Source organism: Accipiter gentilis, chromosome 12 (genome assembly GCF_929443795.1).
Source record: "Accipiter gentilis chromosome 12, bAccGen1.1, whole genome shotgun sequence".
Lineage (NCBI taxonomy): Eukaryota > Metazoa > Chordata > Aves > Accipitriformes > Accipitridae > Astur > Astur gentilis.
In genome coordinates this window covers 24,150,815-24,178,679 of record NC_064891.1, presented here as the reverse complement: position 1 = coordinate 24,178,679, position 27,865 = coordinate 24,150,815, and the positions used below count along the sequence as shown (strand labels likewise).

At 36.6% G+C, this 27,865-nt stretch overlaps 1 protein-coding gene across 4 annotated transcripts in view; it reads left to right on the top strand.

The window, feature by feature from the left end:
• Nucleotides 1-27,865, top strand: part of LRBA (LPS responsive beige-like anchor protein) — a 434,838-nt gene that overhangs the window by 335,588 nt on the left and 71,385 nt on the right. The gene's annotated exons all lie outside the window — the stretch shown is intronic.

Here is a 27,865-nt window from a genome sequence, read left to right as displayed (position 1 = left end):
AGTGATCTGAAGAAGTATTATATTTACAAGTTTGGGAAGAAAAAAGGCATATAGTACTGCTCATTCTTTAGAATTGCTCAAAAAAGTTTGAGTGTGGTCTAAATACGCAGGAGATCTTGTCCCACTTGTATGTCAGCTCTTGTGGTTCTAAAGAGCTAATAAAATCATCACTTTATGGAAGACTTGAAAAAGCTGGTTGAATCATAGAAATATTTCTCACTCTGATTTTAATTTTAGTATCCATTTAGCTCCAAAGATCAGTAAATGCCTCAGGAAAGTTGGTTGCATTTTAAATTTCCTCTCACCTCTTCCTGTCTTGCATTAAACTGATATTTTTCAGAGAGTTTTTTACAAGAAAATAAAACTGAATTCTCCTTTGCCTGCTTTATTCCCCAAACCTGTATCACTATTCTCTTCCATGTTTTGGAAAATCCTGTTGTTAGCACTGCCTGTCTTCACTGTGCCCTCCAGGCAGTGTTATGAACTAAGGAAGAGCTGTTACAGTATCGTTGGTGTTTCAGCACATTCACAAAGCTATTACATTAAGCTGTTCTCAAAATGAAAGGGTTCTGCATCAGTGGCACTCTAAAATAAATATATTAGAGAAGATTTTTTTAATGAAACTTCGAAAATGAGGCTGCAGTTTTCATGTGGTAGTCAGCTAACAGGGAAATATTGAATTAAGTCATGGGAACTCTCAAAAACTTTTCAGATACCAGGCTTAGACTTGGTAATGTCCTGATATTCCTAAATTAGAAAACGGGGATTGAGAAAGTTCTATTGTTGGCAGAACATCAGACCTCATATTCATAAAGTTGCAGAACAGTCACATCAGAAGCAATCTGTGACTTAGAAGTTATCAGAATGCTTTACACTGCACTTTTGCTGGTGACATGATACCATGGTCTTCAGAAATGTGATTTGGCCTAGATTTCTGCAGGCAATTGTAGGGTGCCCCATAATAATCACAAATTATGTTAGGTGAATTTAGTGTTTTGCTTCGTATAGAAGCATGTGCAAATGTTATTTAAACAAGGTATGAAATACACTAACATTTAGCAGGACTACTTGGCAAAACATATTCAAACGCAACTTTTGATCTTACAATTGTTGCTGATAGGTTAGGGAGGTAGCCTGACGCCTTTTTGAGCTTGGTACGCGTTGGTGATTCAGGATAACCTGAGAAATTAAAAGCTGTGTTCTTAAACAGACTTGCTAAAGGCAGCCTGTGGCCTTGATCTCTCACAACTGTGGTATTTTAGCTTTTGCATAAAATATCATTCTCAGTCTATTAGTTATGGATCTGGCATTCCCCACAGTGAAGTTATTCTCCATCTCCTGCTTCTTCCTCTTCTAAGATTTTAGCTTTTAATTTTCTTTTCCTCATTTCTAGCCTTGGTGCCAGGTTTTTCTCACTCTCACCTCTCTGTACACTCTGGCCTACCCTTCCCTCATCCTTCCATCATTTCCCAAAGCCTTTGCTGCTAGTGTCTGCCTTTCTTGGAGCTCTCTTTGATATCTCTCACTTGTGCTATATTCTCAGGATAAAGTGCTTCATCAGCAGGAAGCAGCTGCGTTTTGATTATTATTGTTAAACTCTTGGGCACAAAATGTTAAATCCCTTTAAAGTCTTCTCTTAGAGAGTAATGATCTCATTCCATATTCCAAATGTATTTTTTTTTTTTTATGTACAATCTACAATAAGCACATCTTTATTTTGTTAAATCCTGAAAACAAGAAGTTCAGAACACTCTAGAATGAAGTGCTTGTTACATATACAAAACTTTTATTTCAAGAAAAAGTAATCTGAAAACAGCAATACATTAATTTTTGTATATTTGAGTGATGAAGATTAAAATTAATTTGTAGTTTCCTTAATTTCACTCAGCATTTCTTAGGAAACTGAAATATCATATTTATTACCTAAGTATAATTAGTGTTTCCTTCTCATATACATTTTCCCCCAAGTAATTGTTCATTAGCGATTGTGACTTTTGAAACTATTTTAATCAAAAAGACTTTGCTAGTAATCTGCTTGGCTTCATAACTTCTGCTGTGAAAGTAGACCTTGCAGTATAACTCGTCAAATGTCGTATTAAAAGAACATGCAGAAGTTGCCATAAATTAGAGTTTTTCAAAAGAAAGAGTTTTTACAGGAACATGCAATTTTCAAGTATCGCATAATTGGACAGAACAGAAGGTTTTTTAAGGCTTAAGTTAATTATGAAGGTAAGAAATAATTGACCAAGTGATGGTATATTAAAGTGTTGCAGACGTCATCCCTTTTGGTGACACTGTAGGTCCCTGATACTGCTGCTATAATTCAGATGTCAAGTTTTGGTCAGTCTGGTAGCATTAAATTTAAACCTCCGTGCTAATGAATTGTGTTAACTGCTTCTGTGTGACATGATTAACCTCATAGTGGTGGTGGTGGCCATGTTAGTGCTGGTATGGATGATGCCCTCTGTAATCTGCCATTTTTGCAGTGGAATAAAACTGAGAAAATTACATGCAAATATTAAATTGCTTTTTCTTGTTAATACGTAGTGGATTGGATGCAATCAGCATCGAGTCAGCATCCTTTTATTTTTAAGTAGAATCGATGTGTTTAGGAAGAATGCTGAAAGCTCAGTTCCTCACAAATACTGTCAAAAAAAAGATGGCTAGAATGTGGCATGGGCTGATTCATTCAGTTAATATTTCCTTAACTGCTTCCTGGTTCAGACAAAATAGTGATTATAGTATTTTAAGTGCTCATTTTGTAAGCTATCACACATAGCTATTTTTTCCCTTTGCATTTCAGTTTACCTCTTTAAGTCCACAGATCTTATACAACGATTGGAGCTCATGAAATGCATACTACTTTGATCTGTGACCTTTTTGTGGTGCTAATCGGGTTCCTGATATCATTATACCTTGCTCATTAATCATATTTCCTGCAGCCCGTCAGCCAGCCAGACAGCCCAAGCCCCTGTTTGCAGCCTTGTGTTGGCAGGTTTCTCCTTTTCCAGATTATTACAGTGTGATACTTTGGCTTCTCATAACCAGACCCACATCAAGCTGTGTGCTACAATTAAAGTCAGATGGTCCTCAGGTTGAACAGGGATATACTGTTGCAGCTGTCTGTCTTTCTGGAACAGACCAGCACGGGGAACAGATGATATGTAGGACAGTGCATAATAACAGCTTGTACAGTACTGGGTCAATAGCAGGGGTTCAGAACATTAATTGACAGGCTGATAGCTGATTTAAAAGTGATTCCCAACCTATTTTTAATTCCATAAAGTATGTATTTTAATTTAAATAGGTCGTTGCATGTCCTCTGTGTTTGCTCCGAGAGAAAAAGCAGAATGGTGTATAATTAAAACTGGGTTTTGATTGATGGAATGTCATGATGAGCTAAATGATAGCATCAGGATGTCATTCTAAGCAATACAAAGAAGTGTACAATGCATGTATTGCTTCTGCATATAGTTGATACTTTGTATTAGTTTGTGATAGCACAATATTTTATAATAGCACAAATCAATTGGGGGAGGGTAGGATGTTTTTCTCTGAGACCATCTACAGTTTGATGGGAAAGTGACTGGGTTTTTACCATTCTGAAACCTTATTATAAACCTCTGAAGTTCTGTATTATATTTAGTGCCATAGAATAACTACTAAGATATCTGAAAATATTTTTCAGTTTACACAGATGCAGTTGACAATAATTGTGTTACTGTACAATGCTGTCTTTTTATATACATATGTGTGTGTGTATAATATGAATTATAGTATTAGCTTAATAAAAGTCAAAATCCCACAAACTTTTAAATAAGATAAAATTATAATTCTCCCCGCCCCCCCAACAAAACAGAAAAATCCCAAATGCAACATACTATTACATCCTTACTTCATTATTTCAAAGTTATGATATCTTTAGGGCATTAGTACATGAGCAAAGGGGAGAATGCTAACTTGATCTGATATCTAATAAAAAGAAAATACCCAACAATTTTTTGGTTCTCCCATGCTTCTGAGACACCTATAGGAAAAAGGAATGGGAAGTAAACTGGGAAGGGAAGAGTATAAAGAGATAGATGTTCAGATGTTGTTTGGGTACAGAAATCTTGAACAAAAACTATAGCAGTAGTTGTGAGACACTGAAATAGACATAGCCTTTTTAAACTTAGATTTTTCTGGGGTCTTTTGTTGGCTTCACAGTCTTAGTTATGTTAGCTGCTCTCCTTTAGAATAGTTTTCTGGTTTAGAAATTTAAATTCACTTGTTGGAGTTAGTGATAATTACCCCATTAAAGCTGATAGAAATTTTAAATGCCCTTCTTATCATGCATGACAAAGTAGACATTCACAAAGACCAGGTGCAACCCAAAGAAAAGTCTCATACTTCCCACTGATAGTTAGGAATAGTGAAAAATCTCAATAAGGCAGTTCTGTTTGTTCTAAATAGTGAAGTGGTCTGTTTTGTCCTGTCATTGAAGGTTGGACGTCTGAATAGGTAAGAATTAATTTAAAACTATTAATCAACTGATAATAACCAAATTTCACACAGCTTTGATTAGCCTAAGCTTTTTGAGAATTAGATTGCTTCAATGATAATAAAGTTGTTGAAGTCAAGACAGCTTTGCACCATATATCTCAATTTAAGTATTTTAGTGCTTTATTGCAGAGTTAGTCCTTTCATGATTAGCTGTTTATCCATTTGATTCAATGCTGGGGAAAATGCAAGACAAATTAGAAAAGTGATGAGATTACTGTGCTAGATTGAAAGTTTTGAAATCCAATTTTCAAATAATTGAAAATGTAGTGATTGGAAGCTAGGACGCTTTCTGAAACAAATGAAATCCTTAAATACATAAAGGTACTATACACAAAATTTATCCTGGCATGATAAGTAAAATGGAGAGGAAGGGTAGGCCAGCCATTCACCCTAATACAAATTTAGTGGAGCAAAATGAATCGGTATTAAGAACCACCAGCTGGTAAGAAAGATCTACAATGAGAATTAAAGGATCATTATTGGTTGATATGGCGCATTACTTTTTAGCACAGGCTACTCCACCTTACATCAAAAAAACACTGAAAAAGCAACATTCCCCACCAACTAAATACACCAACAATACTCAGAACTGCAGTTTTTGTGAGTCTTCACTCTCTCCTATCCTTGAAAAGTGAATGGATAAAAAAAGCAAAAGTTGGTTTCAAGAACATTATGCTACTTTCAATTAAAACTGTTGCTATTAGTCAAATAAAGATATTGAAACAGCAGTTAAGGCAGCATCTGTAACTTGGAATGTACTGGATTTTTTGTATTATCTTGGAAAAATCTCTCCATGGTATTTTTCCTTGTTCCACAGCTGTGTGTTTACAAAGGTGCTACAGCAGGTGGGGTAGAAAATCATGTGGATATGAACTGCTTAGAAGTGCGGATTACTAGTAATAGTTTGCTAGATTATTAGTCATATATTGCTGGTAATAGTTTGCTCATTAAATATGATAAAAACTTTAGAGAGCAGGAAAAAGGCTAAAATGAAAACTAGCAACATCAGAGTTGTTATCTGTGCAGCACCTACTTTGGAATTCTAGTTTAAGCAGGATTGAATGTAGTCTTAAAAAGCTAGAAAGCAGATTCATCTGTGTACACTGCATGATGAAGATGCTTCTGGAAATCCGAGCTGATCTGAAATGTTTACAGAATTTGAGTGTAGAATAGAGGAGAAGGAAAATCTTAGCTCTGTGAATGAACTCTTCACTCAGCTTGGGCTCTTCTAGATGGTTCTGTTGGCATGTTAGATATCTGTTTGTCCAGAAGAGGGGTGATGGATCACGGTGAAAAAGGAGAAGAGTTTTGATACCAGTTCTTTCAAACTCTTTACTTCATGAAATACATACGCAATTGAAGTGTTACTTCCATTTGTATTTCTGATGTTTGGTGATCTCTTGTGGCTTTTCCTTGGAAATCATAATCTATATACAATATAAGATTGATACAATATCCTCTGAAAGAAGGATACATGTTAACTCTACAAGCATTTTAATTTTTAGAAAAAAATCATTTTCATAAATTTATAATAGAAAAAGTAAGTTGGAAAGTAATCTATAACTTTGTTTTTCTTGGCAAATACCTGTATTTCTATGCCACATGTGTGTGTAATGCATTTAAAATAGGTATATGTTTAACCATAACTATTGACAATGCATCTTAAAACACTATGCTGCATTCATTTTATGTTGCTTTCAAGCTGTGACTATGGAAAAAGATTTGTGCACGAGGTAAGGTTCCTTGTATCAAGCAAAATATTTCCATTCATAGAGCTCTCACAAATTTAACAGTCTAATCCAGAAAGTTGTCAGGAATATTATTCTTGAGCAAAGTTGGGTGTGAAAGATCCAGTCTGCTGGCTTCGTGTATTTAAAAGTTTGGTATTGTTTAACACAATAATTTTTTTCCTCATCTATGAAAACAAGGCAGTCCTGGGAAGCACAGGGGCTGCATCATGTAGGTACTTAACAGGCAGTGGAGCACAGAAAGTGTCTTAAACAGTTGAAGAAAAGTAGGATGGTGTGTAAATTTAAGCAGCAGGATTTCTTTTTTCCTCTAAAAGTGCTTCCATGACTGCAGTGTGCAGTTCTAGTGATTGTCTGATTTTCTCTTTCAATTTTTCCATGTAGAATACCAACATTGGCTTAAACCTGTTTGTTTCGTACCTAAGTGGTTTATTGGTATAATTGTGTTACTGTACCACTTACACTCATTTCCTACCAACTCAGCCACACGTGTAACAACTTCATCATCTGTGTTTGTCACAGCAGGATTTTTTGCATTGTTAGAATTACTTCCTAGAACTTAGAATTTTCATTGTCTTTCACACAGAAATACTTGTGTGCAGGCTAGAATCGAGAAATACTGGATAATTGTAAGCAGTCTTTTGATTTAATTGTTTCATGTACAGATCTGATTATTAGCATAGAAAGGGAGGGGAATCAGACTTTCATTACATATTTTTAAGCACCTTATTCAGATCACATATGAAGATAAGTCTAGAATAACATTAGTAATGCCAGCATAACTGCACTTCGATGAAATCAGTGCAAGTGAAAACCTAATCTGTGGGTATTCTAGAGGGAAAGTAAAGGGATAATTCAATATAAGACAGTTTTGGAAAGTAGAGAAGACATATTTGTAAAGGAATGTGATACATGGCCTATTAGAAAGGATTCTGAAAATCTGGAAATAAACTAAAGTAGACTAATTTTTCTGTGTGTACAATTGACTCTGCGTATAAGAATAACTTATTTTTATTGAAGTGTCATCTAAGAAATATGGCCAGAAATTCATTTATATTTAAATCCAATTCTGTTGGAATATTGGTTTTACTAATTTTCAGGTAAGAATTTTTATTGATTTCATTTGTAAAGGAGACTAGTATACAAAGAAAGTCAAATATATTCAAGAATATGAGGAAGGTAATGAAAAGTGAACTCGAGCCATGCTTTTGAATAGAACTTGTCTTAAGAATGCTGAAAGCATTCAGTTTTGGTTTCATAACACATCAAAATATGCTAATATTGGAAGATGGGGTTTGAATAATATATGATGGAATACATTGGAGAGGTGCATCTGTAGGACAAAGTGAATATATAGTAAAAAGCAAACGTGATGATGTAAAGAAACTTTCTTGTTGCCTTTTCAATGAAAACAGTAACCTAGGTAGTGTACCATTATTTCTTAGCCAAAAGCATTGATCTCATTTATATCCAGTCGAGATAAGTAAATAGGAAGGGAAAGCAGAGTTTGTAAAATCTATTCTTTCCATAATAATACCTTCATTGCATATTGTTTGTGATTCCTACCATCTCTTTAAACTCTGCATACAAGTTATTTTATTGAAATTACAGCTAAACTCTGGACTTCAAGACTGTAAGCAAAGTAAAATTAAAAAAAAAAAAAGTCCACACATATGCTTGCATTTAAATAATTTCTGAAAGTGTGATAGATGCCAGTCTTTCTGGATAAAGAAAGCTTAATGGAATCATGGAATGTGATATCCTGGGCAGTCTGTCTGTCTTTGCTATTCTGGAAAAGAAAATAAATTAGAGAAGCTGGGATCAAAATTTGCCAATCTTCATAATTCAAAAAATTCAAGGTATTAAATAATTCTAGTGTAATTCTCTCATATTTAAAAAAACAACAGCGTATCACATTCTAAAAGTAGTTTAAATTACTTGCTAATCATTATGACACTACACAGTTATCTGTAATGCATCTATCTTAGTGAAGTCTGAGGCTAAACAAAGTGAGCAGGAGAAAAACTGAAAAGTACAAATATTTTAAATGAGAGCAAAATGAAATAAAAAAGAGGTTAAGTAGTGAAAAAAGCCAGGATGGATGTAGACGAGTCAAAAGGCAACAAAGCCTAAACTAAAACTATGGACATTCAAGAGAGCGATGAGAGATGCAGATTTCCTAATAGGGTAAGATAATTTATCATAGCCAAGATAAATATTAAAACATGGAGGAGAATGATATGCTGTTGGGAAAGACTATAAAAAGCCAAATGATAACACAGTTTGAGCATATACAGTTTAAAAAAAAAAAAAAAAAAAAAAAAGAAAACTAAGGTGGGTAAACTTGCTTTTATCCAAAAAAGTTGATTGGAAGCAATCTAGACAATTAAATTTGTTTTCAGCTCTTTTGTTGTTTGATGTTGTAGAACTGGTGTTTGAAAGCGAGTCCATGGAGGACATTAAAGTTATTACTGTGTGAAATGAAGTGGGAAACAATTGTGCTGGAGCCATTGCCCCATTTAACAGGTGTTCACTAAATCTGTCTGTCTTCTGTTTGCCTGTTCTCTGAATGCTGTGCCTGGGCACTCCCTGTAAACGGTGTTCTGAGAGATACAGTTGAATGTATTAAGAATTTTGATTAACATGGAAAAATTGCATCACAAGGGTAAGGGAGGAAAAAAAGTTTGAAAGTGATGGCAGTTCCTTACTCAGTTTACTAAGAGTTACAGTCTGTGATTGAACGTTGCTTTGCAAAGAAATATTGCGACTTATTCCTCCTGTAAGGTAAACTAATGATGGTCAGGACTTCCATACAACAGAATGTACTGGTGAGAGATCTGGTAGGATATGGTGGTGTTGAATTTGTTTCAGTGCTGTCTAAAGTTTATTTATAGATCATATGTGAAAATATGCTGCTAAATTTGAATTTGATGGGTAGTTTCTTCTAAATACAGTATTTGTAATACAGTCAGCATGTAGAGAAGTTGCCATCCTAGTGCTGGAAAAGAAAGGGAGATTTTGATAACATTTGTGTATGTGGAGCTGTGGAGAAATAAACGGAGAATTTGTGGTCTTCAGCTGAAGTAGGGGAGGGGTTGAGAAAACATGGCCATCTGTGCCCTACATGGAAGGATACAAAAAAAGTCAGCTGAGGCTTTGCTTTCAGTGCTTTTCCCTGGCAAGACTCCACTTTTTGAAAGCCTGGGATGAGGAACAGTAATGTTGCTAAAACCATCTGGGGTACAGAGAAAGCTTATGACAATGATACGGAGGTAGGAAAAATTCTCATATGAGGAAAGAGTTTCTTCTTCCTAGAAGAGAGGAGAATAAGAAACAGCATAATAAAAGCATACAGTGTAATGAATAGTACTGAGGAGATGCATCAGGAAATGACATTCTCTGTTTTATAACATTAGGATGTAAAGGTTGTTCATGAAATGAAAAATTAAAATTTGCTACAAGGTAATATTTTTCAGAGTGTGTAATTAGACTCAGGAACATTAAGAGTAACGATAGGAACCAGAAAGGGACTGTGGACGTTTATAAATAAAAAGATAGCTAGTTTGTTAGGCAGTACAAAACATGCAATGTGAAATACAAGATCTTACATTCAGTGGTTAAGACAAGCTCTACAGGAATATGTGAGAGTTTCATGAGAGAAACAGTACCCCACCACTTCTTGCTCTAATGAAGAGAAGTATCTTTTTCTTAACCATATCAAATTAGCGATGCTTTAGTCCTGTACAACAGATCTTCTGGCTTTATAGGAAGGAAAATCTGAAGACAGAGTTCCAAAACATAGGGGACTTGCAGGGGTGTAGCTAAGGTAAGTCCCCCATCTCTTCTTCCTGTCCCTCACCACATTTCCCCATCTGTGTCTTTGTTCAGGAGCTAACGTTTGTGAGGCTGTACTTCAAACTAGATCACTGAAGAGATATGAAAAAGCCTTGTTTCTAACCCAGGTTATTATTTTAGTGACCTGATTTACAATACTGCTCCACTACTGGTGGCATTGGCACAAATAATGGCATAGTTAGCTGCAATGCAGTGCAAGCACAAACATTTCCGAGCGGAAATCTCTTAAACTCTTTTCCCTGTCAAAGTTGGTATCTCATTAAACCGCAGTCAGGAGTGTGGACTTGTAGAGCTAGACAAGCTCTAGTTAGCTGTCTCTGATATTAGTTTAACTATAGCAGCACAGCGCTCTGCAGGGAGTATCATACTGCTGCTTGAGGAGACGTAGTGTCAGCCCCGTGATGATTATGCGCTTTTGCGGAGCAGTGGGTGGAAACTGATCGAAAAGGTTGCTGCACCCTAGCCCATCTGCTCAGCATCAACCTCCTGCTAGATGTTCCCTCACATCTGCCAGTTGTTACCCTTTAATTGGAAGTTCAGGTGTAGCCCTTTTGGTTTACGGAGAGGCCAAACTATAGCCCATCAGTCAAGCAGGAGAATGTATTTAGCAAAACAAATGCAGGCTTTGACAATCAAGGTCATGCTCGCTCCAGTAACGTACTGGGCAGTCGGTTCCTTTGGTCAGATGGTTGGTCCACCCTTAAATAATCAAGGGCTGTGAATTCCTTTTCCAGTCTCCCTTTTTGAAGCAATTCAAGCAACCCCAAATCTCTTGGGTTGTAATTTTTACTCTCAATCTTTATTAGTTAAAAGGGTACACATGCTAGCTGCAAGGTACCCCTTTAAGTACTGACTTGCTGATCTATTGAACTGCATTAGTAAAATTTGTGAGCTATATAGTCAGCTACAGAACCAAAACCAATAAAAGACCAGTTTTAATTTCCTTGTTTCATTCTCTAATAGCTACAAATACCATATACTCTGCAATTTAAACCAATACAATTGTTCTGCTTTTGAAGCATGAAAGTTCCCTCTGAAGTAGACGACTGTTAGTAAAAACACCAGAGCTAGAATTTCTCATGCTTGTGCTCACCTGATTCTTTTGAGGTTAGTTTAACTAGTTAAAAAATGTTTCAGCTGTCTAGCTTGGTTCAGTTTGACTGAAATATATTAGGGAGTCCTCATTTGCTAGTGCCTGTAGCAGATCTGAGGTATAGTGGCTTTTGGCAGAAGGGACCTTTAACAAGAAACAGAGGGCAGGTCTATCTTCCACTACTGTACCTGCTTTGTAGGAGCATATTGGACAGTATCTCTATAGAACAATAAGGTTTAGGTAACTCCAAGGAGGCTCTAGAACCAAGCTAGCCTGGCTTACTTCGTTTTGGAAGTAATTTTCTTTTCTCCATCTTAAATACTGAAGTTTCAAAATGAATCTCCAACAAATTAATTATGTGAAATCTATCTATCCCTCAGCATTTTTTTTCTTTTCATTCTGAAATTTTATTTTCTCTTTGGATTTTATTTAGGTAGACTAGTTTTTTTAATAAAAAGCAACAGCTTGTAAAGCAAGATTAAAGATATTAATAATAGCAAAAATATAATTGACATTCAAATAGGTCATAAGCAGACAAAATTCTGCATAGATAAAGTAACATAATATATACTCTTGTGAGGTTCTTTGTGTTTGTCCTTGTTCAAATAGGTAGGATTTCTCTATGCCACAGTTTAAGAAGAAATTTTGGATCTGATCCAAGTTAGTTGTTAGTGAGAGTTGAACTCTGCTCATAAAAACATGAAAGGTGGAGCAACATGCAAGTAGTTCAGAGGAGGTTGATTAAAAATATTAGGAAACTCAAGTAGTTTTAGTTTTGCAATGTGTAGAATGAAAGTAATGTTGGACGTTTCATTTATAATGTCTTTATTTTTAATTAATAAAAAATACAACATTCTCCATTGTTTAATGGGAAAAAAAAACCAGCAACAAAACAAAACTTTTGTAATTGTTTTGTGGATGTTCCAGACAGTATACCTGGAATAAAATAGTGCAAAGCATCCTGTTTCTAAAAACCTTTGGAAAAAAAATTACAAGTGTATAGCAGAAGAGTCCTTAAGGGCAGTGAAGCCTCCTAATTGTTACTGACATTATCTCTTGCCATCTGCTTTCTGAGGCAGAATAAGAACTTTGTAATGAGGATTAGGAATGGAAGATGGTGAGAGCATGCTCCAAGAGTTGCTGGAGTGTTCTCTGCTTTCATAATAAATCACAGAATTAGTTTTTTAATAATAGGGTTTTAATATATTTTGCCTAAACTAATATAAATAAACTAATAATTAAATTTTGCTGCATATTCTGATAGGGCTATTTGATTTGTAGTCAGTTAATTTATTAAACCTTTCTTTAAGGTACTAAAAGCACATGAACTAGCCATACTGCAGTGGACTTGGATGTTTGCACTGTCAATATCCTCCCTTCAGACTGATGCAAGCAGATCATGCAGGCACACGCTTGGGCTGTGTATACAGCAGAATTATGCTATGATTAAAATCCATTCCAAAGCTGCATACAAACATAGCTCACATCCAGAGCTTTTTTAAGCCTAGTTTTACTGCTGGTGTGGATAGATCCAAACCATTCTCAGATTTTTAGCAGATTGTGTTCCTCTCTGGCATTACACGTGTTTCTTGAACTCTGTCCAAGTTGCAGTTTGCCCTGCATGCATTAGTGGTTCAGAATAAGTTTAGAAGAGAGCACTATTCAGATTAATTCTTTTGGGTTTGGATTTTTCTCTCCCAAATATAGCGAGAAGTTCTGCTTTTATTGTTGGGACCATGGGTGACCACTCAATGGAAAATTTTGCTTTGCATTGAGATTCCTCCCATGGGACATGTCATCTAACCTGATTATGACCCATTTATAGGCCCTTGTACACAAGGTGTAAGTAGTGTGCTGACTTGCGTTGTTTTAGCTACCGCTTTGATATTGTGGTTATGTAGAAGACTGTCGTGAGCTGGGCTGTGTGCTAGAAATGAGTTAATTCCATGTACTCGGGGATCAATTTTATTTCTGGCTAGATCAACACCGTCATGTTAGCTCAATTTTATATCCGATACTATAAATCCTGCTGCTTTTGATTTGACTTATACGCCTTTCTGCTGCAGCATATATAAACATTATCCTCAGTTTGGTTGAGCTGGTGATGGGCAGGCATGCTAGAGGATCAGATAAAACCGCCTGGCAAGCTGGGTCTCACCATGGTCTGCCAGATGGCCATCTCTGTTATATGTCAGTTTTCTCACTTCCCTAACAAGAGTAAGTCCCAATGCAGGAGGAAGGTAAGGAATGTATTCCATTGGTATTCCCTTAAGTGAGCCATGCGGTTTCCTAGAGATGGATGCTTCTTTCTTATTCACACATCTTTGACTGAAAGATCCCCCTTTTTCCTGCTCCTTTTTTCATGAGGTTTAGGGCATTATGAGAAGTGAGAGAGTAAGTAAGGCAAAAAACCAACTAAAGTAGTCTCCAGAATTTATGTTTGCCAGGAGACAGTTATGAACTGCCATGAAGTACTACATATCGGGGTTTTCCAGTCAAAAGATCACTTTCTGAAAAGAGACTAGAGAAGGTGGTGGCACATGAATAGTGAAAGAGGAGCTTAGTGACAGAAAGCTGTGATACAGTCAGAGAAGCAGAGAATTTCACAAGAAACTAATGAGAAACTACACTGAGGAATCAACAGAGTGGCCAGATCTGTTCAGTTCTTCTGGGGCTTTTCATGTTACCATCTGTAAATACAAAAATGACAGGGATATGGGAGGGATTGATAAATGAAGACAGCTTTAAAATCTCCGGTGATTACATGGAGATCCTAATTCAGGAACCTAAAATGAAATCTGTTTGATATCTTCCTGAAATCTTAGGTTCATATATTAGGTATGAAGTGTGTAGTGAGATCTGGTGTCAGCTAGAAGATTAACACAACTCCTTTGGTCTCCACAAAGGACTCATTCCTGAAGTGTCTTCTTTCAAAAACTGTATAATTTTTTAACAAATAAGTATGGAAAATGTAAATGCTGCTATTAATTTTAACAAGTAAAATTTGGACATAAGATGTGTCATGATGGCCTAAAAAGCTGGAATTTTATTCTCAGTAAAAACATTTATGTAATCTTACCAACAGAATGACTGTTGCAGCCTCTTACATGTTCTACATGATGTGAAAACACTGAAAGTGATAAACATATAGGCTTACATAGTTTAAAAACTCAAGCCACCCTGCCAAAATGTAGAACTTAGTTTGTGGATCCCATGTAGCGTGCTTATACTAGTAATACCTTCTGAATGCATTTACTACTAAGATGAATGTAGCCTCTTTTTTTTCATTGTCCTTTAAAATTCTATTTGGGATTCAAAATGTTAGGATCTGTGAAATTAAAACTCTTATTTTCAGAAGATGGTTGTATTTCTATAATACTTCAATATAAAATCATGGTGGGCTTCATTAACAAAAAAGGTGACTGAAAGACATGGCATTTTTAAGATAGTGTTTGAGAACAGAACTGCCCCTTTCACTTATCTGATCACTTCATGCATGTTAGCTTTCTATCTTTCAAGCAGTGGGGTGTAAGCAAATTTCAGGAATTTTTAATGTTCTTGGAGTAGGCTGTACATTTGTGACCCAAGGATTAGTAGATAGAGGGTAATGCCTCTTAATTTGGGGTCATGAATGCTTAGTGGTCATGTGCTGACCTTACAGTCATTACATGTCTGAATTCACATCATTCAGTTGTTTGCTTTGGTAGCTGAAGGGGCCTTCCACAAAGCCAGTGATAGGAAAACATTAAGAAAGGGTATTTTGGTTGTGAATTCTTTCAGAACTATGATTCTGCACCACCTACTGCTTTGTGGTTTTTAGTGAGTTTAGAAATCAACTGCAGATTGCATAGACACGTGTTCATACACTATGTCATACAACTGAAGCGGTCCTTTTTTTCTCTCTTTGTAGGCTTTATGGAATATGTTTGTGGACTTTAAGTGCTTGAAAAGCACAAATGAAACTATACCTGTATCCCATGGATACATTTCCCTTTAGCTTATGCCTTAACACGTAGCCTCTAACTAAATGATCACATGCTGTTATTTTTCTGGTGGCTGTATTCAGTCTGCAAGATGAACCGGGCTCACATAATAAGTTACTCAGTGTGGTTTTTTGTCCATACTGTTACATCTGTGTGGCTCCAAACCCTATTTATTGCACATTCTTTGAACCCTATTCTGAAAACAGCGTCCTACATGGCCTTTTCTTTAATATTCACTCTGTAGTAGCTGAATCATCCACAAAAATTAGTAAGTTTACATGACCTTCATGTGATGAGGAAATTGTATTATTTCTATTTTATAAATGCAGAGGAGGCTAAAGATGATGATCTATCAACCCTACTAATCATGGGTGTCTATTTTGAAAGTATTAGGAGGTGGCATTTTTCAGAGTATTAAGCATTCTGTAAATTCTGAAAGAAAAGACAAAATGTTGGTTTTATTTTGAGTCAGTTCTCATTTGCTTTACCATTCAGCCCAACAAATAGTTGTGTTTGTATAACTGGGTATCAAGAATGAGCGGCTAGAAATAGTGCGAGAGGGCAGAAAGCACCTAGGTCAGTATTGCAGCTAAAACCTCAACAAATCTTACCTTGACCATGAAATATGGTGGAAATAATCATGGAACTAACCACAGTTTGAGAAACCTTGGTATCAAATTAGATACCTCCCAAAATATAGGTTGATTAATGAGTACTTGTGAAAAGGTTAGTGTAGTTAGAATTAGATGGCAGTCCTATAGCAGGGATGAAATCCAGCTTTGCCAGAAAAATTGAGTTCAATGGAAAAGTCTTTTCTCTTTTAAATATCTTGACAAATAACATAACCACTCTCTTTGCAGAAATGGAGACATGAAACTCTTTTCTGTTGTTTTATGGGGTCCCAATGTGCAAAAGACTGAGGGGCTCTGATATGGGTCTTACGAGTCTTTCCATGACACTAATAAATGGACTCTGGATTTTCAATATTATTTACTTTTTGTTTACATGAAGATACCGATTTGTTTATCTATGTCCAATATGATTATTTGGCATTCCATGAAATGGTAGGGAAAGGGAAGATTGCTCTGAAGGCCAATGTGCTAACAAAGTGCATTGCCAAAAAATTGACAAAGATGTTATATTTCTGAGGATCTAAAAGTCATATTTTCTCTTAGACATGACATTTCCTACGTCTGGCTCTTAAACTAAGGTGAAGTACTCAATATGCTTACCCTTTTTCTGTAATGGGTTAGATATACAAGAAAACATAGGTAAATATGGCTTCGTAGATTTTTTTTTTTTTTTCTTACAGAGTATGTGAGGGTTGTTTGTTTTGATGGAATGAGGTAGGAAAGAATTGGTTTACATGTTTTCAGAAATTTCAAGAGAGACCACAAATTCCTTTTAGGTGAGAGTGGATGGTTGTTTTGTAGTAGTCTACACAAAGGATTTTGATTTTTCCAAGAAAAATCTGGAATTTATCACTCAGAATAAGTAATGTGCAACAGGGCAAAAGAGGGTACTCTGAGACTTATGCTGTCAGTTACATGTTTTCTTGGATGAAATCTATTTTATTGCGTGGAAGTATTCTGTAGGCTTCCATTAACAGCCACCAACACCTCTGCCAGAACAGAGGAATTGAAAAAAGATGATGAATCTGCCAGACCCTACCTACAAAGTTGAATGTTCCACCAGAAATCACATTACCCTGGAATTCCTGATCGTTTCAGACTTTCGGTTTTGTTGGGAAAACTCTTCGCCTGCAGCAGTTGAGAGGTCAAAACTATTGTAAAAACTCCAAGGTCTGTTTCTGCTGCATAAGAAAAGATCTGTGGCAGTGACTTTCCAGCATTTTTTTTTTCTGGGACCCCATAGAATTTTCCATTGAAGGTACATATTCCTCTACAGAAAATTTAAGCCGACTGACAGTAAGCTAAGACTTTCCTTAATTACCCTTTGTGGTCTCTGAGAAGTAGTCCAGAGACCAAAGGCATCTGCAAACCACAGGTTGAAAACCACTGATTTAAGGAAGTGGCAGTAGTTAATTGTTCATGTGTCATTGTTAAAATGAGCATCAATTCAGTCTTGTGATGAACTGTCTTTTTGCTGTGACTAGTGATTATGGTTTTGTAGTGGTATAATTGCTAGTCTAATAGAGGTAGCTAAGGTTAACAGCAGAGATAAGTAAATATCATGGAATTATTTCCTGCCTTTAATCCTGGTGAGATAGCAAATATATTAACAAATCCCAACAAACCTCCAAATTTATTATGCCCTGAAGGAGGGTATTTGAGCTTTACTACTATGGGACAGATTGCATGCCAGATAAGCCCTAGTAAACATAACTTTCAGGTGATAGTTTGTTTTCACAGGATTATCCCATTAAAACTCGTGCAGGGTTTTGGACATGTAAAGAGCTATAGGAGCTTTTATGAACCATCATAATTCTAAACATTTTACTTGTTGATACTGAATGTGGACCTGTATGACATAGTTGCTTTGCTTGGTTGAAAAATAGTGCTGATTGTAAATTGTGAATGAGTCTGTGGTCTGCAAAAATAGCTATAATAAATTTTAAGGTATGTGTTGTGCGTGTTGATTTTCTGAACAATTTTTGAGTTGTTTCAGCCCAGAAGTGAGGCCTTTTTCTGTTCCTGAATAAAAATGAGTCTATCAAATTGGGGAGGAATATGTGGTTACCTCTATGTTTGATAGCTTTACTCCCTTAGCAAATGATGAGATAGATTAAAAAAAAAAAAAAAGGCGGAAGAGAAGGAAGATATGAATGACTAGTAAGTACCTCCCTAACTTCAGGTTTCGTACTTACATACGTGACATGCTGGCAGCGCCTCCGGGCACTGGCTAAATGCCCATTTGTTTGGGGTACATAAACCTGGACCTTGCAAGCCATCAGAATGGAAGATGTGCCACCGCCCCGGTTAGGCAGTCACCATCCCAGGCCCTGAGCCACTAGGCAGCTGTGTAAGACGTGAACTCAGTTTGATTAGTGCAGCAGGAGAAATAAATCATCTTGCAGGTGAATATTTACAGCACTTGGGTCGACGCTTGCTGTTACAGAAAGGAGAAGTGGTTGTTACGTCTCTAGGAGCGAGGTTCGGGTCCTAGGAAAGCTGCTGAGCACGCAGCCTCTTGGCAGCAGGTATGGCTGGTTTTAGTGCTCCTCCAGACATTGCGGAGGATAATCAAAACAGTGGTGGCATGTAATTTACTCAAAGGCATTTCATTATTTAGATGGCTGTGGAATGACCAAATCCAACTGGTATGCAGGTGGTGATCTGGTAGTTTTGAAGCAGATGCAGTTTTATAATGCAGGTTTCAGTTCATATACTGGAATGACTTAAAACAGCTATTTTTTTTTCCTAGCAAGCTATAAATGAGTCCTTGGTTTGCAGTTGTATTCAATTATTTTAAACCTATTTACAATGTATTCTATTGTAAAGCTATGACCTTTGATCTCCAGAATGGGTGCATGTCTTTTGTGGGAAGCAGGAAGTCTTGGGGCAAGTGACACTTGCAGTGCAGTTTATTTTACTTAGACTTTGATTCCCCCCCTCCCCCCTGTTTCTAGAACTGAAGACAAATTTCTGTTTCTATTGGATTATAAACAGGTTCTGGATAGCTTCAGCTGCTGCATAGTGCAGTGATATTTTAATTTGCTGGGTAGACATGTTTACTGTGTACTGTGTAGTTTATGAGTGTTACCATAAATGAGGTAATCTTGCATCTTGGTTTCCATGTGTGAAACATTACATGAGCTAATGCAGCTGCACCACTGCTTGCTGGATATTAGTAGACTTTATTTGGACATAAAGTTTATACTGAACTGCTTTAAATATTTGTGCTAAAACTGGTAGTGCTGCTTTTTTAATGTGTTTTATATGACACTGATGGATGCCAAATTTCACAAAGCGATGTAAGAATGTATAGTGGATTTCTGCTTCGTACCCATTGTTCTCAATAGTGCAGATTCCAGAGTAAAATAAAATCAATGACAAACTTTTTAATTTATGTTCAGTTAGTGTTTCAGGGACTGGTTCATATTAAGTATACATAGGAACAGTAGCTTCCTAGCGTACTGTAGCAGTCCTAAAAACATGCACGTCCTCTCCGAAATCCGGATTTGGAATTTGAAGTGACACACATGTGGGTTGTGAGAATCCAGAGAGAGAAAGTTGATTTCTGCTCAGTGTTTGAAGGAAATGTAAAGATTTTTCCATAGTTTAGTTTTACCTACCAAAATCCTTGAATCATTGTGTTTTTAAAAGTCTATGATTTTAGCATCTATGGCCATATTCTTTTTACTTAATTAAAAATATTGAACATTTTCAGGTTATGTAGCTACTTAGGAAGGTGAACGCTGTAATACACAGTAAGCTATGAAATACGTCACTGTACTTTGCTAACTCTAGTATTAACACTTGCATGTAATTTGTTGGGTTGAACTTAATTTACATTCTTTTTTTTAAGTCAGAATAATGGACATCTGTATAAAGTACATTTAAAAAGACACAAAAAATTATTTTGTATGATCCAGTACTTAAAAATAAGTACTAAAGAAACAGGTACACATATTTTTTTCTAAGCAACTTTAAAAGGGCCTCCTCCTGCTGAGTATGTGTTCTGAAGAACTCCAACCTTATCTTATACTTTTCTCAAAACAGAATTGGAAATTACTGTTACAACTTCTTCTTTTTAAGATAAGATCTGTTTCATTATGGAAGTTCATTGTCAAAGCACTTACCTGGAGAAAGTAACCAGTTGTTCAATGAGCAGCGGGACTGCTGAAACCTGGTTTCCTCTGTGTGTGTGTCCTGTGCTTCTTCCCCTTCATCCTTAGCGGTAACTTCAGGTTCTCCCAAAAATTCCTTATGACACGGCAACCGAAGAAGCACCACCGCTCTTGGTGGCTGCCAATGAACTGGCCAGCGTGCATGTGCTGCCTCACCAGATACAACCACATGGATATTAAGGATATGTACTGCCTGGCTTTCCCTTGGTGGGAGTAGCTGTTTACCCCTCTTGCCTGTGTCTGACCGTGGATTTTCTGAAAAGCTGTACAAATGGAATTAGCTTTGAGACTTTTACCCATCTTTTAAATCTGCTTGAAATAAGCCAGAGATTTCCATGTTGCCAAGGGAGGAATGGACAAACAGGTGAACTGACAAGGAACTTCGCACCTAAGGCTTATTTCCTTAGGGAACAGAGTTAAAAATCAAATCTGAATTCAGTGTTTTAAGCCCTTATGGTTCCTACATAAGCCGAACTCCGCACATAAGCTTTAAACCAGCAAATCATTCTCAGCGGTTTTACAACTAAATGTGTACTGGTACTTGAATCTTCCTTTGTTGTGGTATTTTTTTTTGTTTCTCAGGTTTTTTTACTTGTATGATGGATATTATGGATATTTTTGTTTGTGTGTAAATCATACTTTAGTTTCTTAGAGTAATTTTTCTCCTTACGTGTATTAGTCATTATGATCTGTCTAATCAGAGGGATGTGGAGTTATTTTGCGCAGTTGGAAAAAAATGACTGTATGTCATAGTTTTGGCTTTGTTTTGCCAAAGTCCAAACTTAGAAATTTTCTAAAGGAGGAAGTCTTTGGGACCTTTGGGATTTAGGTCTTAAAAAAGGAGAGGCTTGCTATACGTATGGAATTAATGAAGTCCTTTATAACAGAAACAAGTTTTTGAATTCTAACTATTGGTAGTATTTGCATTTTATAACCCTGCGTGTGCCGAGATTAACGTAAGGCTTAATGTAAACTTAGTTGCTTGTTTTCATATTTTTATTAATTACGTGCTTTTTACTAGGTGTATTAAACAGCTTGTTTCCCTTGAGTGGTCCAGCAGCTGTAAGGTCTTTGAAAATGCTTGTTAGTGTACGTCTCAATATAATGTGAACCCCCCGTTGTTTTATGTAGAAGGATCTTTAGGTTATATAGTGAAGTTAGTCTACAATCCCTTTTTACCTGTAGTTTCCAGTAAACTTTTTCTTTGAGGTTTTTCCATTTTTAATCTCCCATAAACCAGTCTTTCTCACTTCAGATTTTGCCATAGTTTTCCTTAAGCTATTGCTCTTGAAATTGTTAGTTTGCAGTAAGCTTTTATCATTTATTAAGTTTCTGAAGCAATTTTCTAATTCTGTAGGTAAAAGGTTGAAAATGTGAACTCTGAAGCCTCAAATCTTCCTAGGCAAATAAAACTTACACTATATTTTGAGGTCCAGAATTTCTGATAATGATTTTCAACACTCGGCTCTTGCATAACTGGGAAGAATGAATTGTGGCTTTTGGGGGCTGGCAGTGTAGCCCCTCTCCTTCTTCCTCCTGGTTTGCTTGTGCAAACTTGCTGAAGGAATGGAGGTCTCCGTCTTTGTTTCCTCCCTCTTTCCTGCTCCCAAGATAGCAGTTGCTGGTCAGACAGCCTGACAGAGGATACCATATTCTGCTGGATTTACATGGTTAGGCACCCACCATCACTTTCTGTTCCTGGTAATTCTGAAAGTTTCTGGCTTTGCCCCTTTTGAAGTTTTTCTGCTGTGTGCTTTTGTATTGCCCACACAAGTTTTGTGCAGAACTAAATACTATTGTTTTGATAACATTGTAATGTTATTGTCTAGTGGCAGTGAAATGACTGGAAAACAAACACTGAAACACAAGGCAGCTGGTGAAATTTCTGTCCATAACTGAGTCAGAAGCTTTTAAGGAATGTCTTCTCTACAAGCCCCTCTACTTTTCCTTTTGTGCATAGAACGTGATACTGATTTTCTTACATATATCCTCTGCTCAGGACCAATAAGATAATTGCAATACTAAAAAAAAAAAAAATTAACACAAATTGATTTTAAGAACCTTTTACATTTTAGTATTTCTAGTCTTCCAATGTCCAGGAAAATATTTTGTCCACATCTAAACTTTCCATTTTGGGGCAGAAACAGAAATAGTTGTGTCAAATGCTAAACCGTTCAATTTTAACTCTCATCGTGTCTTGATAATCATGATTTTTCCCACATATATACTTTAATTTTTGCAGGTAAAAAGTTTTTATTATCTTCCTCTCTATCTCTGTGTGTGTATACACACTAAGCTGAACATTTTCTTTGAAAGTTTTCAGTATTGCTAATAATCATACACTAAAAATTTCATTTCAGCTTACAACAATAGGGCTTTTCATACATAATTTGAAGGATAAATCAGTAATTATGGATTTAATTGGCTAATAAATCATAGCACATTTCCCTTATTTTCTGTAGTGCTATGCTAAATCTTTATAAAGTGGCCTGGTGTATTTTTGTAAAAAAAGAAAACTAAATGGCTTGTTTAGTGTAGGTACAGTGCACGAGGGACATAAATATGTAAAGCCTTCGATGGTGTTTACTATGTTACATGAGAAGTTCCTGTGATTACATGCCTGGGGATTTTATGAATGTACATTTTAAAGGCAGGTATTGAAGTTTTAGATTTTACACTATAACATGTGTATGTTTAGTATGTAAATAACAAGAGGCGAGCTTGCTCAAGCTAAAATGAATTTACAAAAACCCCACGCAATAGAACTTTTGGCAATATATGCATTTGTGATTCTGATTGTTATAGTATAAATTCTCAGATTTTTATGATTAATTCTGTTAATTTTCAAAGTGGCTATTTAGTTGTGATTTTTTTTTTTTTTTACTTGGTAAACAGGAGATTTATTTAAATGCTTTAAAGTTTGAGAAAGGTTTCAGGTAGCAGATCTCTGCCTGTCATTTCCATTAACACTGCAGGTTACAATACTTCAGTATTTCCAGTTTTCGTTTCCTTATTGGGGTCATTTGATATGTTTGTTCTCATTTAGATGTTGAAATTTTCCCAAAATATTTCATGAATAAAACAACATCAACATTGCCACAATTAAATGATGAATACAGACCAGGTTAGTTACAAAGGAATGAAATGTAGAAATAGACAACCATTTTCTAGGTCACTTCTTGCCAGTGGAAAGGCACTGGTCATTTTCTTGTTTGCTTGCATGTGAGGAAACTGGAGAGGGTGGCTGTTCCGATAAAAATTGGGATTAATGTAACTGATTTACAAGAATTTAAGGCATGAATTACATTAAGTTGTACACCTAGCAACTTCTGTCATCTCAGTGGCAAGGCCATTAAGTAAAGTCACTAAAAGTTTTCCTTGATTACGCTTTCAGGAACAGTTAAGCAGCGTTTCAAGATTCCTCCATATATGTACATGTATGCAAACCAAATTTAACTGGATTTTTAGTTTTTGTAAGAAGGGGAATACTGAATATAGCTTATGGCGATTCCAGTCCAGCATCCTCTATGCTTTCATTTGTAATGTCAAAACAGTTGTGGATAGTGCATGTTCTTGTCTAGCTGATTGTATGCATTAGGACAAGTGGCGGATCCTGACTTTGTCTAAAAGATTTCTGAGCAAGATGGAATTTGTCCGTCTGTGTATTTCCATGTGACCTGATCCCAGGACTAGACTCTCAGTATTGCTATAGTAGAAATGTGTTTTGAGGGAGAAAGGAAAGGTTTTTTTTTAATCTAAAACTTTGCAATGAATTATTTTATAAAGCAATTTACAACATTTTCTAGGTGGAGTAACAATAGCAAGATTTATATTAATATAGAACAATGTTTCCAAACAGATTTTGGTCTGTTTGCATGCATGCCAAGAGAAGTAGTAGAACACACTCTATTACTACATTTAATTAAAAAAAAAAAAAAAAAAATCCACCTGCCATGGGGTGGCTGCATTAATGTCCATTTCTTCGACGTTTTGTTTAATTATAAAATGTTCACTTGAATTTAATGACATCCTGGGGGAAAAAAAGGTATTTGGAGAATTGGGGGCATTGTAAGCTGAGGGATTAACAAATGATTGCTAGTATTACATTAATAAACATTTGGAATATTCTGCATTACGGTTGATGTACTCAACCAGCACTACACGTCCTCAGTGCCACTCCCTGAATTAAATACAGCAATAACTCAATAGGACGAGTTGGAGAAGTTCATTTTACTTCGGATCATTTTGTAGTAAGCAAGCATACCCTATCTAATCCTTGTGTGGCAAGAATTCTCTTTTCAGCTTGTCACAGAAAAAAAAACATTTTTCAAATGTGACTGCTTGTGGTCATCCCAGGTATTCCTTGTAACAATAATGAAGTAGAGAGTAAGACTACAATAAAGTTCTTTTCAAGGAGCGCTAGCTATTTTTACTTTGATTGTCACAGTTTTCTTTATCACTTATTTCAAACCCCATGGTAGTTGGAGGGCAGACGCGTAACTGAATCTGGAATTGAAACCCAAACATTTGATTAAACAAAATGGTAACTTCCTGAATCTTCTTCAGTGAAGGTGTAAGGAAAACAATCTCCCCACATTCAGTTATCACCTATATCATTATGGAAATTACATGTGGCTTCAGTAATTTATGAGCGTAGGGCAAAAAAAAGAGGCTTCGATTCAGAAATACAGTCCACCACAGTCATAAGTAACCAATCGTATAATCCTCCTAATGAACAGTTTGATGAATAACTATTTTCCATTTGCCCACTATACCACTCCCGAAATTGTCCCATCCCCAACAATGTATTTTCTAGGGGCATAATATTATATAGTGTTGCATTTTGTTACAGTACGATGGAAGAGAAGTGTGAAGGGAGTGGGAGTCAATCATTAAGATACACATTTTAAGCAAAGGTCGGGTCTGTTCTTTGATTAACAAGGCTGCAGTAACATTTACACACAGTACAGTCTTACATTTTTATTGTATTTCTGGTTCCTTTTCTTCACTTGTGAGCTAGAAGTTCTTGGCAAAGCTGAATATACAAAATAAATATAAACCGCACTGCAAGGATGGGTCCCTTGGAGAGAGAGAGAGGAGAAAATGATTTAATGGAATAATGATTTTAGCTATACACAGGCATCCCTTTTCTGTCTCGATTTGTTAAATTACCTGACGTCTGCATGTGTAATTTAAACAAAATTTTGTTCTCTAGTCTTTCTTCCTTTTGAGCTATCTTCTCAAGGAGAAGGATGATAAATGGAAACATAAACATAGCATGAGAATGTGAACTAGTTCCCAAACATTTCAGTGGTTTTTATAAACAACTGGTCATTGTTACCTTTTGCTGGATTACAGTTTCCTTTAGAACAACAGTGCTCTTCAGCTGCATTACAAAGTCGATTCTAAATGTTTTCACATAGTTGCTTAAAGGCTTTAATGTTTAAATAATGGTTATATAATTATATATTGTTTAAACAATTAGCTTTTAAGTCGAGCAATAAGCTCGCATTTTATACACATACTACCAAAAATGATAACGCAACTGCATTTTAAAGATACGCACTGACCTTAGAGTGAGCAACCACAGTTTATGGACATTTATTTCAGTTTTAAAATTTGATTTTTAACATGCTCATTTTCATTTTGAACACGAATAGCGATTCCCGCCCTTGTCCTTGGTCACCCTGTGAACACAGGCATGGTCGGCAGCTAGTTTTTCTCCTTCTGAGCCTCATTTTCAGCATTCCTTGTGCATCGCGTGCCCTCTTCTCTGCGATAGGGAAGTGCCAGCTTGCATCTCCCTGGTCTAGGCAGGCACAAAGGGTTGTCTGAGGCTTGAACTAGACTGCCTTGGAGGGGTAGGATAACCATCGGAGCGTGTTAGGTGTTCCCTAAGCCATCGTGGCAGCTGTTGATTTCTATTTCGAAACGATCAAAATAACAACAATCGACACAATAAATTAAGATACCGCTTAGTATTTTAACTTTAAAAAATCTCCTAATATTTTACGTCCACTATTTTTGCCTAGGTCATGATTTGATTGCCTTTTGAAAAGAACATAGAATTGGAGTTGTAATCTTCGTGAACTGCATTCATACAGTGATTAAATTAGGAAATTTTTAGGTGTATAATAGTTTAATACAGTAGCAGAAAGTCTAAGGATAAAAAAATCACTCTTTGAACGTTAAATACATGTTATCTATTTTATAGGAGCATTTCAGAAGTCGTATTTCATAGCCGTACTACAGTTTAATTTTAGATACTGTACCTCTTTAACGCCTTTCTAATTTATACAATTTTTGTTTCATTGTCAAAACATTTAATTATATCATGTCTTGAAGGTGTAAAGCTGTCAAATAAATCAGAGGCTCAGTATAAACATTTGGTGAATTGCTTTTGCTACCATACTGTAGTTGTTACTGGGCAGTTAGTGGAACTTTTTTAAAGCATTTACTCAGCAGGTACAGGACAACACTGGTACAATGAATTGCCGATTGCTTGTAAAACAGCAGGTAGTAATGCCCTCACTCTTTGTAATTCCGCTTTGTAAAATAAAGTGGCAAGATAGCGTGGCAGAGAAAGCCAATGCGCGGCGAATATGTTTCCTGCCTAAGGGCTGCTGGAGGTTGCCAATCCTATTTCCAAAAAAAAAAAAAAAGTGAAGTCGTTGCTGTTTTCCGTAGCCCAGAAAACGAAGTTCCCACCGCTAGAGGGAAGGAACTGCGTTCACGCTTTGAAACAAATTGGCAACGGGGGCATGAAAAATAGAAAATGCAGACTGGATTGCTTTATGAGGGCCTGAACAGTTGTATTTTTAAACCAAACCAAAGCGAAGAACTGGCGAGTGTCTTTAAACTGTTTAAACTTGCCCCGCAAAGAGAAAAGTCTGCTTTTTGGGGGCCGATATTTTGTTCTGGTGTTAATTCAAACTACAGGCTCCCCAAAGTGGGGTTTGGATGAAGTAAATTAGTTCTACTTTGAAGCTTTTCTTTTCTCCCCCGTTCGGAATGAATGGGGAGGCCCTTGAATGAAAGCTGCTTTTCATTAGTGCCACCACATACCTATTTGAAAGGAAGAGCTCTTTTAGCACATACAAACACTGGAGTAAAGGAAAGCTTCCTTTTGCTACCAGAAGACCATCGGCTAAACAGCTCCTAGCTTCTCTTTCCAGTCAGGTGGTTTCCAATCAGAGTTAATTACTCCCGTCATTTATTCTAATCACCCTCTTCGGATGGCCAGCAGTACTCCGTCACGGGGTGGCATCGTTTGAAGCCAGTTAGGTTTGAAAGCCACTGCAGGGTACTTGAGCCTCATTAGCGGGGCCTCTCCAGGCCTGGCTCGGGATATGCTCCCTGATTAACTCCCCGCGCCCCACCGCCGCCCCCTCCCCCCCTCCTCCGGCGCCCATTAACTCTTGCCTTGCCGCTTGCCTTTGGCGTGCGCGGCGAACCGTGCGGCTGGGTCCCGGTCCGCCCGCGCGGGGCACGGGGCGAGCTCCCACTCGCCAACGGGGGCGTTCTCGTGAAATGCTAGGCCTTGCCCCGGTGCGCAGAAAAGGCGCTTTCTTTTTTTTCTTTTTTTTTTTTTCCTTTTCTTTTTTTCCCCCTTCCCCCCCCCCCCCCCCTTTATTTTTTATCTTTTTTTCTTTTTCCTTTTTTCTTTTTCCTTTTTCTTTTTCCTTTTTTCTTTTTCCTTTTTTCTTTTTCCTTTTTTCTTTTTCCTTTTTTCTTTTTCCTTTTTTTCTTTTTCCTTTTTTCTTTTTCCTTTTTTCTTTTTCCTTTTTTCTTTTTCCTTTTTTCTTTTTCCTTTTTTCTTTACTTTTTCTTTTTA